At 35.9% G+C, this 18,793-nt stretch overlaps 1 long non-coding RNA gene across 2 annotated transcripts in view; it reads right to left on the bottom strand.

Moving 5' to 3' along the window:
* Positions 1-18,793, bottom strand: part of LOC139668791 (uncharacterized) — a 208,455-nt gene that overhangs the window by 167,965 nt on the left and 21,697 nt on the right. The window lies entirely within an intron of this gene.

The following is an 18,793-nucleotide window of genomic DNA, read 5'->3' as shown; positions in this document are numbered from 1 at the left end:
GCAGTTTTGCATGTTATGCCTGGCCATGTTCATTTATATGCTTACAATGTTTGCAGCAATTATTATTCAAATAGTCTTCTACAACAGAGTTAGATATAAATTATCAGTGGGACCATACAAGTATGCAGAAATAAACCATTATATCAATCTAATCTTTGAAGATATACATCTGTCTTTCCTCAGCCGTCTCTTTCAATTGCATCCTTCTTGGAACTCCAAGAATTAACACAGAGCAGCCAGTAACTGAATTCCACCCCACACTCAATAGTAGCTCTTTTTACATTAGATGCAAATTAAGGTGCAACATTAACAAGCAGTCTTGTGGTCCACAATAATATGAACCTATGACCTTTAATAAACACTACCCTACCAAAAAAATTATACTTAAGGTATCTGAACAGTAACAGATTAAAATCAAATCTTGAATGAACTTCTACCAGCTAGATATTCCTGAAAAAGCCTAGTAAAGCTACTCATATAAAATTCTTCTGCTTATGACAGCCTGGTTTGCTTGGGCTATTTACTTACATGGTGATGGAGTCAGAAGAAAACAAGACAAAGCAAAAAAGACATCACAGCTGAATCTACTCTAAATGTGATTCAGAATGAATTTCAACCAAGGTCTCTTCCTATCAGTTCTAATGCACTCCAGAGCCATTCTGATGTCCACAACCAGGTTAGGGCAGTGTGGGTGGTCTATATTTAGAGTAAGCCAAAGACTGAGGAGCAAACAGAGGAATTGGGACTGCAGAGAGAATTAAGAAAAACAATCCAAACTGATAATGTAGATCCACCTTGTATAATTCATGCAGAATAAAACAGTTCCAGAACAAGAGCTCAAAATCAGTCTACTTAGAATGACCAAGATTGTAAGAGGATCTGTGTGGCAGTAGAATGGCAGAATAAACAGCAAGAGTCTGAGGCTGGGTATAAGTAAAACTGCTGATTTATATTAGAGGCTTTGCATTGACTGATTAGGATGGCTAGGACTGAGAACTGAGCACCAAGGCAGTGGAACTATTGCCTAAAATCAAAAGAGAGAACTGAAGAACCACTGTACCACAGACTGAGTGAGATTGAAATAAAGAGATTATTTGCATTATCTGGACTGTCTGGGACCTTGGCTGATACAAAGTTGGTTCAAGTGACTTGAAGTACAACTGGTTAAACATAACTAGAAAAAAAAGCTAGGAATGATAGTGAGTCTAGGAAGGCCCAACATTAGATGAGATCTGAGTGATTTAGGGAGGGACAGATCAAATAAGGGGAGAACTGAAAAGATGCAGTGTCGGAGGAGACCAAACTGATGAGGAATTCACCAAATGGCAGATATTTTACAAACGCTGGGTGGACGAAGATGCGGAGGCCCGGGACCCCGGGGAGCGCATGCAGCGGCTGGATCGGGACCGTGGGGGCTTTCGGATGGACACTTCCCCAGCTTGAATGTTATACACCCCAATGTGTCTACCCTGGTTGTTTTTCCCTTGGTAGTTCCTTGTCCAAGTTCCCTCTTCCCACAAAACCCTCCGGGTCGCATCCCCCCTGTCCTGGCCCGACCCGGCCATGGAGGCGGTTGCCGACGGGGCCGCCCACGAGGCGCCGCTGGAGCCTGGGCGGGGGCTGTCCCTGCCTCGAAGTACCGGAAGCCCTACGGTAGACTTTCCCCGCCCATCTCATTCTCCCATTGGTCCTTTTGCCGCTCCTCCCCTCCCTCCTTCCCTTCGTTTGCATGTACCCAATGAAGTGCGTTACTCCGCCCCGTCTCCGCCCCTCTTCCCCGCCTACATCCGGAGAATTCCCATGCTCTCCTCAAACGCTAGCGCGCGGCAATAAACTTGGCTTTTCCTCGTGGACTCCTGGCAAGTGCGGGCTTGTTCCGTTCGGGACGGTCGCCGGGCCGGGGACGGGAGGAGCCGTCCCTCGCTTCTAAGGGGCCTGATGCTAGTGAGCCCTGCTTGTCGCTTTCCTAGCCTTGCTCCTGGAAGCGGAAACCTCTCCACCGTATCGGTGGGTTATTTTTAATCCGCTGATAATGCAGCATGCAATAAAGATTATTGGAGCAAAGAGAAGTGGGGCAAGTATATTAGCTCTGAAAGAAGAAAGGAGGAGAAAGAACAAGTGACAACAAAAATTTAACCAAGCTGTAAAGAACAAACCAGAAGACTAGAATCTTCAGACTAGCTCTTCTCTGCAGCCTTGAACGAAATCCTTAGTTTCAAACCCTGGCATTCCACTGAAACTGGAAAACAAAGGAACGAAGTGTCTTAATTACACCTACTGAGCCACGGGAATAGTTAAAGCCTGTTACTTAAAAGACTGTGAGTGTGTTCCTTCAAAGAGCAGCATTCTCTGCTGTAAATGTAAGGATTCCAGCCCCATTTATGCCTCCATGAGGATATTAGCAAGTTGCCAAAGGATGGCATTTCCACTCTAATCACTTGGTTGAGAAAAATCCAAGCATAAGTTAATCATACATACAATGTATTACATTAATAAGTTTTGCTAAATCCAACATTAAAATTGCCAAACTGAGACTACTTGACTAAATTCTAAATAGAGAGTGAGAGGTATTTTTAGAGGGTAGGAAGAAGGGCACTAAAAGGCTGGAAAGTAGTCAGGATTCATACTTCATAATAATGAACTCACATATGGCTGATTATATAAAACACTGTTTCTTCAGCATCTGCCTTTATTCAAGTTTCACAGTAAATACAATATATTCTAAAGTGGGCTCTTGAGGGCTAGTAAATAGTGACATCCATTATTAATGTTATACAAGGTGAGAGATCCTGCACAGGTCAGTGCTTCAACCTGCCCTAATCCTCTGTTTCTTCAACAATGGATTTTGTGGAAAATGCTTTGGTTTCTACAGCAAAGATTAAACTACTTATATACATTGGAAAGCAATTTAATTTCACTAATCTATCAAGAAAGCAGATTCATGATTTTATTAAATTCTATTGGGAAGAGGGAAAGGATGGTTTTAAATTCTTCCTTTTGCTGTGGCAAACACAGTAGTATTGCGCAACTGAAATTTCAGAAAAAGATCAAAAATCTAAGGATTTTCTAAACTACATATATACAAGAACAGAATAGGTTTATTTTTAATAGTGTGATGTTAGACTATATAAAATATAAATTAAATACAAAATATGATTTAAACATACAATTTGTGTTCCACTAAAAGAATTTAATAATAAAAATATAAAAGTAATTTAAAAATCCAGCTGTACTCTAATTTTGGTTTTAGATTAGAAATATGAGACACTATTACATAATACAAATTATACACAGTCTCTGTATTAATCAAAAGGGCATATAGAGGATTGATACTGGATTTGTAACAAGTCTCCTCAGTCGACCAACTAGGAGCAATTCTATGGCAGTAGTGTTTCTATGACGGCTTGTCACAACAAAGAGCATTTTGAAAGAGCACTGAATCTTTTCTACAGGGTCAGTAGCAGATGAGCATTATATTTAACAATTACTATTCTTGAGAGTGTTCAGTGTTTGTTATAATGGTGACTTAAATTGAAATTTTAAATACGAATAATAAACCCTACAACAAAGTAGTAGCTTCCTGAGGTTATTATGCAACACACACTTATGTCTCTGAATTGTAATTTTGCTACGTAGGCCCATACACACAAAAAAGAGACAGTACTGCTGTTCAGTCACACACAGAAAAATAGCCAGATGTGAACCTTAAGGTGATTGAAGCTTAATATGGTTCAATCATATTTAATAGTTAAAGAGTGATTACCACCAGAAATATATGCAAGCATTGAAAAAAAACCCCACAAAATCTAACTAGGAAAAAGAGAGAGAGAGAAACACTGAGGGGGAGGTGTTAAGGAAGAGTTTTGTTTTTCTTCTCACATCATCTTCCACTGTGAAAAAAATTATCCCCTTTACTTGTAATGAAACATTCCATAGTTTTTCAAAAAACAATGCAAAATAGCTGAAGCACATGCACCACTTTCTGAATTATGAACAGTTTTCTTACAGACTTTGTATCTCATGCTAACCAAGTCCAGTTTTGCTCTGGTTTATGAAACATGACAAGAATGCAGTTAAAGTTGATCGATGCTTCAGGCTATTTGTGTTTCCTACTCATATGGTATGTCATCATGCCATGAGTCCAAAACCTGTACCTTCTTTGTTTTCTTTCCTTTGTTTTACTGACTTTTACAAAACCAGAGAGAGAGGCAGGATCCAAATATATGGCATTGTTTCTACCAGCTAAGAATAAGCACCAAACCGTATGGGTGTATTCAGAAAAATCTCCTGTGATGTCTTGGACCTGCAGAGATAGTGTGTGCTGTTTATTTTGGTTTTTTTCACTGAAGAATCTCTGACATGAAAAGTGTGTAATAATGCACACATCATTTTATTGCACATTTTCTGAGCAATATAGGTTTTGTTTTAAAATTTATTGGTACTGGCAACCACTTTTTAAAGGATTATCTTAGAAACTGTCAGCATTTCAGCATTTTCCAGCTTTATCAAAACATTGACTGTACTAGAAATTGAATAAAGTTTAGTTACTGATGATACAGCTCGAAGTTTATCACCCTTTCAGAGGACATCACTGAGTATCAAGAGACTTCAGAAATTAGTAAATATTGTAGTTGGTGTTTCATCTTGGAAACAGGGACATTTGTGAAGAGGTGCATTTTGTTCCCTTAGTTGCTTCCATTTTTGTTTGAAAATAGGAAATAGGACAAACACACATCACTTCTCAGCAGGATCAGTCTCAAAATGTTTTACAAACCACATGCACAAATGTATTGTGTTACAATAACACAAGTATAATAAATAAAAAATATTAAAAATACAAAACTATGGATACTTACGAGTTTGGATTGGACAAACTATTAAACTTCTATAAAACTTCTGGAACTGAAAGGTGGAAATTAGTTGTATGCAATCAGCATGTGAATTAAGTAGTACTGCTCTAACCATTTGTTCTAACAGTATGGTCATGTACAATTTATAATGTGTTACTATCTCCTATTAGACTAAATAAAATATTTGAGGAGGAAAATGACAAGCCTTTAGGCATCAAAGCTTTTCCTCCAATCTGAACTAGAAATAGCAACTTTTCAAACTAAATAAAAGTTGAGAACAATTGCTCTGGTTTTAATTTCATCAAACTAACCAATTCAATTAGCTAAAAAAAATTAACTAAAAAAAAAAAGATAGTTCATAAATATGAGGCAGAGAAATATTAGAAAGACAATACATTTGTTTGCTCCCATGGGACAGAAAGAGAGAGAGAGAGAGAGAGAAAGAGAGAGAGAGCAAGAAAAACACAAGTAATTTATTGTCTGTGCAGCATGGAAAGGTTATCCTGGGGTGGCAAAAAATATAATGCACCATAAAACCAATGCCTCTTTTGAGTCCAGGGGTTTTAGTGCCCAGCAGAGTTATGAATTTTGGTTTCAGAATTATCTTTTGAAGGTATTTTGTATGTTTCCCTTGAGTAGCAGGGCTGAGAGGTTGAAGATGAAGTGGCTGTTCTGGATTAAAGCAAACGTGACATAGCTATGCAAGCTGGGAGTCAAAATGCAATAAGGTTCCTACAGCGATCCTACTTCAAGGTTCACTTTAATTGCCAAGAGTGGCACTCCCAGAAACAAAACTGATGCCAAGCCCCAACTAAAGTAATTTTCCACTGTTAAAGGAGTGTCAAATAACCTTAAGTCTTAAATGATAGCTTAAAACTATTTAACAATGAGGTGATGAGACTACTGCAGAAAATAGAAAACTTATACTCAGTATTAAGCACTTGCTCCCTGTTCTGACAAAATGAGAGAAAATGCAGAAAAAATCTTGAGAAAATATTTAACCCAGCCTAACTTCAACAACCACCTGAGTTTCTTCTAAGGACTTTTAGAATCCATATTAACCTCAGGGTCAGGAAAAAATGAGGAATGGCTTAAAAATCTTGGTTTAGAAGAACATTTTTCCAGTGTATGCAGTGGCATAAACATTTCAAACATTCTAAAACAACAGGTGGAAGGCTGTAAGATTTTTTTACTGAAGTACCACAAACACTGGTTGTGCTCAGGAAGCATTCCAAGCTGAAGTTCTCCAAGAGATCTTTTGGGTTTTTTAAGAGAGTAAATTCCAGCTGCCAAACCGTATGTCAGACATACTACACTGTAGAGGTTTAACCACTCACTGGGTGGTTATGCCATACTTAAAATTGCCCAAATTATGCTATCACTGAGTGGATGATATAATAGATAAATTAAGTGTTCTAAATTACATAGGCTGTCACACTCACTTCTGTGTACTTCATAGCTAGTCAATAATAAGGCTGCAAAAATTCTTATGGAAAGGATAGCGATATCTGGGGATATCAAAGTGCAGAAAGAACAGCCTCTCCCTGACTATGATTGTTCAAGAAATGAGAACAAGAAAAAATTGAAAAAGGGGAGTCCAGACAAATTAATCTTACACATTTAATATATATCATATATCTAAAAGTTTATAAATAAATATGAAAAAAGAAATAGAATAAAAAGGAGACATAGTGGAACCGTACAAACACAGAGTAAATTAGCAGTGGGTAAATACTTTAACAACTTAGTCAAATGCTTCAAATGTTTTCAAGAGGCTAGAACAAAACTTCACAAGAGACTTAACCATCATATCAAAACAGCATATTTTCATGAAGGCCAGAAGTCTTAATACTCAGCCAAAGATGAACAACTTATGCAGTTAGAATAAAACCTTTTTTCTCTTAGATCAACCAATTTCTGTTTGGTCCTCCAAACAGTGTGAGCTAACGCAAGCCTCTTTCAAGGTTTTGGCTTAAATATCAAATGTATATTTAGAATATCTTTCCCTTTCTGTAGAGGCAACAGAAGAAGAAAGAAAAATGAGCAAAATGTGATAAAATTTAAAAAATCAAAATGTGTATAATAAAAACATGATGTAAACTCATTCTTTCTACATAGAATGGAAGGGAAAAATTTCATTAAAAATAAAATGCCTTTTTTTGTTTTAAACTATTGTAAAACAGAATTAGTAGCTCAGAGAGTTAGGTTGTCTGATTCCCAATAGCAAATGGTTTGCCAAGCCTTTGTCCCCATAGCAGATTTACCATTATTATGAAGAAAATGGCCTAAGATTACTAACAAGGAAAATTATCTGATATGTAACTCTACAGGATCTATTCAATTTATTGAAACAATGGAATCTTTACTATCATTAGTATGAAAATTTCAACCACAGAAGTACTGCTTTCTTGTATCAATAAAGAAAAAGGAAAACAACTTTCCCTTATTTAACAGATTCATTACTACAGATCATTCCCCTGAGAAATATTCTATACAGTCACAAAGGATAACAAAATCTAAATCTTGCCTAAGAGTCAAGAAGAGTTGGAAGGGCTTCAGAATCAGTTTTAGCTTAACAGTGATTTCTACAGCCAATTAAACAGTGGAATTGATGGACTCTGAGAATGCCATATGCTGCCCTCTGCTGAAAAGATGATCATTATGACTGGAGGTCTTAAGGCTGGAAGGTCTGACAGACGGGAAAAATAAATGGAGGATCCTCTGATTTCAGGGATATGGATAATTCCTTTAGGGAGAAAGGAAGATTAAATGCTCACCTGGGCAAAGAAAAAATTCATAGAACATATGATGCATATATATATATATAAATTATCTTGACAAGAACATGAAGTCAGCAAATTGGTTATTAGAAATATAACTATTGAGAATTACATTGATTATATTAATAAAAATCTTTAAAATGGTTAAAGTCAAGCACTTTAGATATAACATATGACTAATGTTAAAGACATTATAATGTACTGAAGAGACTCTTTCTGAATGATTTTTTTTACCCCGTTCACACTGTAGTTTTTGATTGGTGCATATTTCAAATTTAAAAAGTTGTACATATTTCAAAGTTACTGTCAAAAATTTAGCAATTATATTTCTATTAGATCAATAATAAAATGTTTACACCCATTTTGAGATACCTTTCACTTTTGAAAACTCTTATATCTTAAAATGGGCGTAGAGGGGAAGGGGAAACACAACACAAAAAAGGAGACCTACTGGGCATTTGTCTAATGCTTACTGTATCACTTACTGCACTACCAGGAATACCTAAATTAAAGAGGATTCTACTACATGACAAGCCGTGTAAAAATGTTGATATATCACCAGCACTCATGTTTGGAAAACTGTCATGTTTGATTATCCTTAGTGATGCTGATTTGGTCAGATATAGTATTAATATAATAAGTAGAACTTTTACTTGCATTATTAAGGGATGATACTTTTATATTAAGCCAGAAACTAAGCTGTTGTTGTTAAACAAGTTAATTGAAAAGAACAGTGCACATAAATGTGGATGAATGTCATCATAAATCACACAACAGGAGGATCTACATACAATATTCTGGATATTTATGTGTTACCCATAACTATAAATTTCTCAGAAGGAGGATGGAAGTGAAAATAGGGGAAGAAGATGGTTTAAGCTATTTTTGAGCCCTACATCTGATGGCTCCTACAAAACTTCCAGTTTTCATTAGAATAGCTGTATAACTGCCTTCATTTACATACAGCTTCTCAGAAGCTAGGTGAAGGAGAGAATAACTGGGGAACCCCAACCTGTCTCAGCTTTGCAGAGGAAACTGAGGGATGGGCATTTTCATTCCAGAAAACTGCACACTGGTGAGTTTTTATAATCAAAGAAGTAGAATGGCATTATCTGTCTAAGATTTTATAGAGTTAAAAATTATCAGGAATTGGGCATTTATTTGGCAGAGCATTTGTGGGAAATATAAATTCTACCATAGTTCAAGTAACACCATCTATTGACAATCCTCTGTATTTTTGTACATATACATTTTATGTAGATAAATTAACAGTCCACCTTGAAAATACGTTATCATATAACTAGTGAGTTGTAGAAATAAAGGTTGCAAGACAAAAAGCCAGCTTCCCAAATGGAAATCTGAAGGCAGATAGGTTTGTTTCTTTTGGTGGTTTTTTTTTAGTGAAAGGATTGGCATATTACAGTCAGGCAGAAAATAGCTTTCAGTTTAATAGTAAGTCTGTGACATCCAAAGGTACCATTTGATGTCCTCACTCTTGGGTTCAAGAGGGCAGTAAATGGTCAGGGCCAATGCTAGGAAGAGGCCAATGCTTGCAAGCAAAGAGACCATCAAGCTATGCAAAGAATGACAAGAGAACAGACCAAAGAGAAAAGGCCTGGAGTTCTAGGGGAAACAAAATACCAGAAGCTTGATGGCAGCATTCTCTGAAATATTCTCAGTACCAGTACCACCTATTGGCTCAGACAGAAGTCTCCACACATGCCTGAATAAAAGACATCAAGAGGAAGGATATATTAAGAATTGGTGGCAGAGCGATCTATACAAGAGAACTATTTCTGAAGTCAAGACAAAATGAGACTGCTTGCACTTTAAAAACTTACTATCTCCAGGTAAGTCAACGAAGGTGGCGTCTCTGGCAAGGGAAGAATCCAGAATTTTATATATTTTCAAAGTTTTGTCACAAAAAAACCCACTTCATAAATGCTTACTTCTTGACTAAACCTCAAAATCTGAGATAAAAGAGTAAAATTAAAATTAAAAAATGCAGAAAAATCACATTAAAACATGAAATTTAAATAATATCTATGTTTCTATATAAATGCAATAACAGCAAAAAATAGGGAATTTAAAACATTTAGATTCAAATACAAAATTGACTTTATAATTATATCAGAAACTTGATGAAAGAAGGTCAATCAGTCAACACTACCACCAAAGTACATAGGAAAGACTGGTACGATTACTGGAGTTTTACTGATAAAAGTTACAGAAGCTTTAGAATTAAATCAGCTAAACAAGCTATGTGCATCAGGAATACACACATGAACTGAGAATGAAGAGGCAGAAAACTATAATGAGAACACCTCATCTAATCTCCAATAGATAACTGGCTGTCACATTAGTACGTGGCTTCTCTTCATCCCTGAGTAGTGCAGAGGAAGCGGAGAGGTTACAGCCAGCCCACGACTGTTCCTCTCTACCTCTACTTCCTTCTCACACTTTACTGTAATGTTGGCCCTCTGTAAGTTGCTGTTCCTAATAGGAAAATAATCTCTGTTGTGGGTCCTTCATGGACTGCTACAGAACATGCAAGTTTCCTCCTCTGACCTTGATGTTACCTCTGTTGTTTATCTCAGTGTTTTTGCTCCCTCCTCCTCTTCCTGTCCTTTATTTTCTGCCCTTTCTTAAATATGTTATCATAGAGGTGCCACAAGCTTGTTTGGGTGGCTCAGCTTGGCCAGCTGTGGGTCCATTGGAGAGCCTGCTGGAACTAGCTGTTTAGGAATACTTTGACAGTTTTCACTGTGAAAACTGTAGCATTTCACTGGGACCAATATTACAACCTGTACTGTCAAACAGACTCATAAATGATCTGAAAGAAGGCTGGAATTTTACAAAGTTTGTTCACTTTTGATAGTAAAGGTAATGGTTGTTTGAAATATTAAGATACTACCTGACTAGGCAATTAAGAGGCAGAGAAAAATTCAATATAGGCAGAGAAAAATTCATAGACCAAAAGAAGAATAATTCTGGCTTTACATCTACAATGATGGACTCTGAAGTATATACTCTCCAATGGCAAGACCTTGGCGTTATAACACATCAGTCCCTGGAATTATAAAGAATATGCTTAACAACTGTATTAAAAAAAACTGAGAGAGAGAGAGAGAAAAGAGAAATTATTAATACTATGAAAGGAATACAAAAAACATAATGCCACAGAACACTTACACAGCACAGCTCCAGTCTGAATGCAGTATATAAATCTGGTGATCCTTACCACAAAAAGAATAAAATATAATTGGATAAGTTACAGAAAATTACAAAGAATAGATTAAAATTGGCACAATTTCTGTACAAAGAATGAGCAGGAATCTTTAGTCAGGAAAAGAGATGGGGACATATCAAAGACCATATATTAAAAGTAGCCTGAAGGAGGTGAACAGGAAAGTATTTTTTGCTGTTCCTTCCAATAGAAGCAGTAAGACATGATAAAGGAAAGGAAAATAGCTAACAGAAGATTCAAAATAAACAAAAGAAGATAATCTTTCAAACATGTCCAGAGAATCATTAATGCCAAGTTTCATTCAAAAATTATCAAAATATTCAGGGGGAAACTAAAATCTACCAAGGACTACTAAAATTAAAAATATCTAAGAAAAATATCTCCCTAATTCAGGAGATCTCTGAGCTCTGAATCATATAATCCTTGAAGGGCATCTACAAAAGGATCACTCCCAGACCAAAATATGTACAAATTGAAAAAAGCTTCTTAGAATCTAATTTTTCAGAGTATTTACCACCATATGCTATATATTAACTTCTGTATGTTGAAAGATAAAAAATGTATACACAACTATGACTTGGTGTCTCAAACACAGACATTTCAGACACCTAGGGCATCCGAGGCCAGGGGCTGGCAGACATGAGACTGGAGGAAGTCTGAGTCCTTCTGGAGCAACCGCTGGAGGCTAGGTCAAATAGCACTAGACACCTCTATTTTAGTTATTAAATGCTACCTTTTCTGTTGAAAGAGGTGGCTGAGGTCTACAGAGGTTCAAGTGTCAGCTATACCTATTTCCATTTATAAGTTTAGTAGCCAGTAAACACACTTTGTATGTCAAAGTGTGCTGCTTGGTGCCCTAATTGAAGAACCTCAGATAATTAATGTTTATTGTCAAAGCCCTTCTTATCAGTAAACTATAGCAGCTGATTTTTATAATAATTACATCCAAACTACATCCAACTACATCTCCACTGTGTAACACTGCACTTATTTTTTTTAAGTCATCTTAGGATTTAATACTTTCCAAAGCCTATGTTTAGAACTGAGAAGTAGTTATTTGTCACAGATGAAAATTTCAACTTCAGCCATCCCAGTTACCTTGATAAACTAATACAATGGTATTGGGATTGCATATCATACACTCAAAATAGATTCATACCTGCCAATCCAGAAGTAATTCTGCCTCCCTGTACCTTTGGCTAACAACACTTTGGTACATCATGAACATCCACTACTCTTTCCCAGGAAACTCCAGATTCAATTGATGCTTTGGATGAATCTGCTCTGATAGAAAACCATGATTGTCGGTAGAATTTTTATTTCATTTGCTGCAGCACCTGGAAATTGTGTAATAAACAACTACACAATTGAAAAGAAGGTAACATGATCAAAACAAGTGATAGTTTCCCTGCAAAACTTGGATTGTGTCCTCCTGCTGCATGCCTTAATAACACTGATAAGGCACTTAAGTCAGGCTTTCTGAAGTATCATTAATTGTGCCCCCACATATCCTGTTCCATCTTATTTCTTAAATATCTTTTGCAAAAATGCTGATAACATAGCTGGAAATGTAATCTAGAGGAGTTCTGCTTTCAACATACAGAAGTTAATATATAGCATACTCTGAAAAATTAGATTCTAAGAAGCTTTTTTCAATTTGTATATCCTGAATTCTTTGATATGGATAAAACCACTCTCTTTCCTTCCTCGTTTCTCTAGGAGATTGTAGAAATAAAATAATTAAGACTATGAAGATTCAGACACTGAGCAGCATGAAAATGCAGCAATTCAGACCTCAGAGCAAAAATGAACAACACAGAAAGCAGAACGTTGCATGCCAAACAACAGTTCGACAAAGCTGAAATAGTTTTAACTGAAACCTGTATTTAATATTTACATATTTCATCTCAATTGTATTACCTGGGGTCAGGTAATACGGATCAGAATCCACTCACCTGACAGGGGGCAAAGAGTTCAGGGAAAAGGAGTTTGGAAAGATTGTTCTGACAAAAAGGCAAAGGATGTGGCGAAATCTAGGAATAGCTAGGCAAAAACTGTCAAAAAGAAGCATGAGGAGGAATGAGATGAGCATTCATCCTATTTTAGTACCCATACTGGACCAGAAAGGCTCTGCCACACAGAGATTATGAAGGGAAATTTGCTAAGAGGTCAGCAAAAGGTGAGACTGGACATGATTGTGAATCAGACTAGAAATTAGGAGACATCTTTGGAGTAAGAGCTGGACTGGCTACACAGGAAATGTGGAACTGTGTATGCACAGCAGAAAGGAGATTTCACTAAAACACAGGCAAATGAAACTCTTACCCTGCTCATCTCTGAGTTTCAGCTTTTCAGACTAAAGCTACCTTCCAAAAAAAGTCTTTTTCACAATTACTTTCAACTTCATCCTCCGATTTTCATTTAGTTTCTGTCTCAATCCTTTTAAGTCTCAGCAGAAGTGCTGTTTTCAACCTAAAGCCAGTCCAAGCACCAGCAGCAAGGCCAGCACTAGCAGTAGCCCAGCTGAAAAGAATTGCACTGCACAACACACTTCCAATGCCTCTTTGCTATTCTGGCTCAGAACTGTCCTAAGAAGGAAATTTATTCTCAATTGAAACATGTTCACTAGTTCAATAGGAATGGCCCAAGCCCTAGCACTGATGGACAATTGAATGTCTGGGGTGGATGCCCAAGCTCTTGTTAGATGTAGAAGGGAAGTACATTCAGTTGCTATCTCTTACAATTACAAATTATGAAAGTATCAAGCATGCTTAGTGAGGATTGAGTATTAGAAAATAAGTTCCAGGAAGTTCCTGCTGGCTATATGTGCACTGAGAACACAAATCACGGTTTTTCAAAATATAAAAAATCTTGGAGGAGGGGAATGGAGAAGGAAGAACTAAGTGTGGAAGCTTTAGGTAGAGACCTTTTCAACTGGTCAACCAAGTCATACTCTTGACATAGCAGCTAGTCCCACATTAAAGCACAAGAGTCACAAAGTATTTAAATTTAAAATAGCATATTTTTTCTTTTTTTTTCTTTTTAATTAATTTATTTCTCTTTTTAGCTTTAATTACCACAACAAACTAGCTGAGGCAGACACCAGCATGGAAAATTTTTAATCAAATTCTCAAACTTAGGCAAGTTGCAAACAAATCAAAATGGACCTGTAGTATTACTGATTCTACATTCATACCTGTCACACTTTTCTTGGGAAACACTGTTCCCTTGCAAAGACCGAACTATTTGTAATTGGCACATGATTTTTCTTTTAGAAAAGTAATATTTTGCCACAACATACCTAATAACTTTATCTTAAATACCATCCATCTTCTAACTTCATTTCAATACCTGTCTGTAATATTGTCACAAGCTAGAACGGACATTCCCAGAAACAGCATATTTGTACTGAAAAATAAGTTTAAAAGTAATTAAATCCTATTCTAAAAATTAAATCATATTCTAAAAATTTAAGCATTTTTTAAAATGCTTAAATATTCGCTACTTGCCATGTGAAAGAATACAAATGTGAGAAAAGTTTTTTAAGAAATAGGGATTTTTTAATAATAATCAGCAAAACTGGAAAAAACTTGCACCATTATCTCAGTGGTCAAGATGTTCCATTGACAGGTCAAAGTGATTCTCTGCTATAGTTAAGATAAGAAATAAAACAAGATATTCTGTTGTACGCTGGTGAACTCATGCACCTACTCAGCTTTACATGAACCGCATATTCATGCTAGCAGAAAGAAAAAATCACTTTCTGTCTACTCAGTAAAACTATTCTCATGGAGACTAGGAAATGTTTGTCTTTTCTGACACAAAGGAAGAAAGTGCACTAAAATCTTGCATGTCTGGGCTGAACATTCAACCCCCAACCTCTCACACAAAGTGAATATGGCAATATAACTATCGTTTACATCAGCAGACTAGTCCTTCCCCTTCTTAAATTTTTTTACTTTTCCTGAAGACTGATGTCTGGATAAGCCAATCCCAAGCTGTTATTTGCTTCAAGTAAACCAAAAGCAGAGCCCCGAGACTGCATTTAAGAAAAAAAAAAAAGAACTTGGTGTCAAAGAAGAATGCAACAATGTATGATTTAGTGTCACTAAAGGTGACAATAGAGCTGTAAATTACAAACACCTAAAAGCTTAAAATATAAGCTGTCAAGCAAAGAACTCCCTGTAGTTTTAGCCCATCTGGATAGCTCCAAACTTTTCTTAATCTCAGTCAAAAAAAGAACATGAACGTGGATGTATAAACAGTGGAATCTCAAATAGGAATGGAGACACTACTTAGCATCACCTACTTCAATATTCAAATAACACATGCAATTTCTGCATCCAGGAGTCAAAAATAGTATCAGTAAGTAGCTAAGTATTCGAAATATAACCATCAAAGTACTCAAAAGCATGACCTAAAGTGAGAGAACCAAGAAATTTCACCTCCTTAGTATAATTCATAACTAAATTACAGTCTATAAATATATACATAGGAAGACAAAAATTCATTTCAGTCTCATAGACAGAAGCATAACAAGACCCAGTGGCTACAAACTGAAGGCAGACAAACTCAGAATTAACATCTTAATTAACAATGATGAGTACCTCATTGAAAATTGTGGTAGACACTCCCATCCTTGAAGTATGCTTTTTAAAAAGAAAGCTAGAGGGGTTTTTTTATCTTTAGTAAGACATGACCTAGTTCAAATGGGAAGAAACTAAGACAGCCACGAGGTCTCTGTTGTACAGTATGCCAGGCTAGATGATCACAGTACTCCCTTCTGGCTTTTAATCCATGAAACTGTGTACATTTCCATTTCAATGAAACTGCATCTTTCAATGAGCATTTTTTAAAGGAACAGGTTTCCAGTGAGCTCTAGTTATGCCTTGAAGGCATAGCACTCTTTTGGTGGAGGCTTGTGAAAAACTTCTGGATAGCACAATATGGTGTAACTCTGAATGGAAGAAGCATTCAGTCCTTTCTGAGGCAAAGCTGGGACCAAATACAGCACACAGTAGAATCTGCTTTGTTTAACATATTAATTTGAAAATTAACTCTTTCTAGCATCACACTAAATCAATTTATGCCCTCAGTTCCTTTATCGTTTCATGAATTTGACACTGCTTTGGAGTAACCTATTTTTTTTTATCTGTTTACTAGACACTTTCTCTTAAATCACTATAGAATGGGTGTGAGGGGGGTGGGGGGGGGGTCTAATTAGCAAGTGGATCAAGATTTCTGATTTCATTTCCTTAAAAAGCAATTTTTTTTTTATGCATCAAACTACTTGGAAACCTTAACCAGGAAAAGACAAATGGATAACACTGGACAATTCACACAGAATATTTATTACACCAAGACAAATCACTAGGGCAGACACAGCCTTCAGGAACTCTCTGGATATGGCAATCTAACCAGTCCACTATTTTCCATCTGTGTTAAATAATTGCATCATAATATTAGATAATAAAAGATTTTTTTTTAAATTCACCTCACTACAGGATTTTGAAGTTTTGAAGTCACTAATTTTGACAGTTAGCAATAAACTAAAACTAATCTGTTTTCAGTGTGAAGCACTGAATATTAGTTATTCATATCTATTTCATTTTCTTACAGCAGTTTCCATTTCATTAATATCTTTTTCTGATTTTTACTATCTCATTTCAGATGTGTTAGGAGTCACAAAAAAAATAAAAAATATGAAGGTAATTCTGACTGCTGACACAGAGAAGTAAAACCATAGATTCCTTAGACAAAATTAATTTTTCTGTAAGTAATACAACAAAGTCAACAGACCCTCAAGTTCATTGATATAATAGCAGCTTAAATGCAGTTTATCAATAAACAGAGAGTATAAAGATTTAAAACACAGGTATATCTTAAGGGTAGAGAGGATAATCAGAATAGTATCCTACCATCTGAAAAAGTCTCAGTATTTTGTGATTTAATCTTTGACTGCAATTTGTATGTGTGCATGTGCTATAATCATATTTAACCTTGAGAAAATCCTGTATGTGGTACATGCTTTCAGCAGGGAGTCCTTACACTAGTAAATCTGAAAACCAGATCTGACTTTATACTTCCTGTGATGCTAACAATGGCTCATGCAATTATTTGTCTGCTTTTAGCTTAATGTTTGGGAATAGCTTCTTATACTAGCTATCAGTTGTTATCTTTTTGTTAATATTTTTCATCATCATGTCTGTAGAGGTCACTGTGATAGAAAGGGCAAATCATACAGAAAATATCTGTAGTCATGAATAAAGAGTTTGAAAATAATGCTATTTCTTTTTCATTGTTTCATCCAGAACATTACCTTTCACAGTCTGACCTCAAATGTGTAACAGTACCTGATGAGAGCATAAGAATAGCAACAACCACATGTTTCTCCATAATTGCTGTTTGTCAGTCATTTCTTCGGCATTAACAACATTCCAGACAACTCAAGGTCAACTATATCTTATGCTAAGGGAAAAAAAACCCTCCTTATCAAAAGAAATGGGCAAGCCAACAAAATCTATTGCCAACTTCCAGATGAGTGCTTGATTCTGGCTCAGTTTTGTGCGCACAACTAAGGAAAGCAATGCCACTGAGAAAATTCTGGCAGTATAAATGGCAATGAAAGCAACTGAAAATATCACTAATATTATTTCCCCTTTATACATCAACTCTATGTTTTTGCACAGTGTTTTAATACAGAGTTAAACTACTGCGCTGAGTAGTAAATCTGACCTTAACAGAGTTCTAGATGATGCCGTTATGAAGACAATTCTGTATCAATTTCTAGAGTGTGTTAAAAAGTATACAATTACATAAAGTATGTCACCAGTTTCCTGCCTTCAATCTTACTAAATTCACTGGTGAAACTGATAAGAAATATCATGCTAGAATTAGATTAAATAAGGTGGTGTTGCAGATTTGATTAGACCCTTAATAGACACACAAGGATTGATGAATTTAGGCAGGTATTTTCATAGTAAAGATGCACCCAAAAGAAACAGGATTAGGATGAAATCAATTTAAAGGGAATTTTGCAAAGTAGCCAGATACCACCAACCACTAAAATAATGTACATTAGGGATTTAAACAGGAATTACTCTCTGCCATTTTCACCAAGTGCTAGATAAAACAGTAGGAAAGAAGTCTTATATACTTTTATTTCTCTTGTACTACAGGCAATGGAAATTTATTCATTCTCCATAATTAGATATCTTTTCAACGAAAATTCCGTCCCCCACCAAAAAAACCCAAAAAAACAAAAAACAACAAAACCTAGTTCTTAATTTGTTATAGGAAAATTAAAACAAACCTATGAAATAACTATTGGCTCAGGTTAGAAAGGCATAAAAGAACATAGCTTTGTCCAGAGATGCAAATGCCATTTTTAAAAATCTTTCTTTTTCATGAGAAAATAACTCTCAAATTTAATACTGAACTACTCAATTTTTCTGTGGAGTAGTAAAGGATTACTAAAGATTAATGTATTCCAATCTTTTGATGGAAGATTTTTAAAGAAAGATTTAGAAGGGTCTAATGCCATGAAGCATTTGGCAAGAACATCAGTTGACCTTATGCACCAATTGTTTCATGTCTTTTGGCACTGAAATTGTTTTTCTTCAGCTCCACAATATGACCCCTGTTTCACTGCCAAAGCAGTCCTTGACATTAAGAAAAGAAATTCTGGTGGCAGCAGATTTTAGGGCATCAAAAATGGCAGATTCAACATCATCAGTCTCATGAGAGCATTGGACTATGCTGTTGGAATTTTCCCCCAAAAAAAGTTGTTCAATATCAACCTACAATTACTCATAAAAATCGAGCACTACTGCTTTTCTGTTGCACAAATTGATAAATTATAAAACTTTTAAAATGTATCTGCTTTTTTCCTAGCTAAAGAACTATGAGTACCAAAG

This window comes from Pithys albifrons, chromosome 2 (genome assembly GCF_047495875.1).
Source record: "Pithys albifrons albifrons isolate INPA30051 chromosome 2, PitAlb_v1, whole genome shotgun sequence".
NCBI lineage: Eukaryota > Metazoa > Chordata > Aves > Passeriformes > Thamnophilidae > Pithys > Pithys albifrons.
The sequence above is the reverse complement of the archived record's forward strand: the minus strand, read 5'-3'. Positions and strand labels throughout refer to the sequence as shown.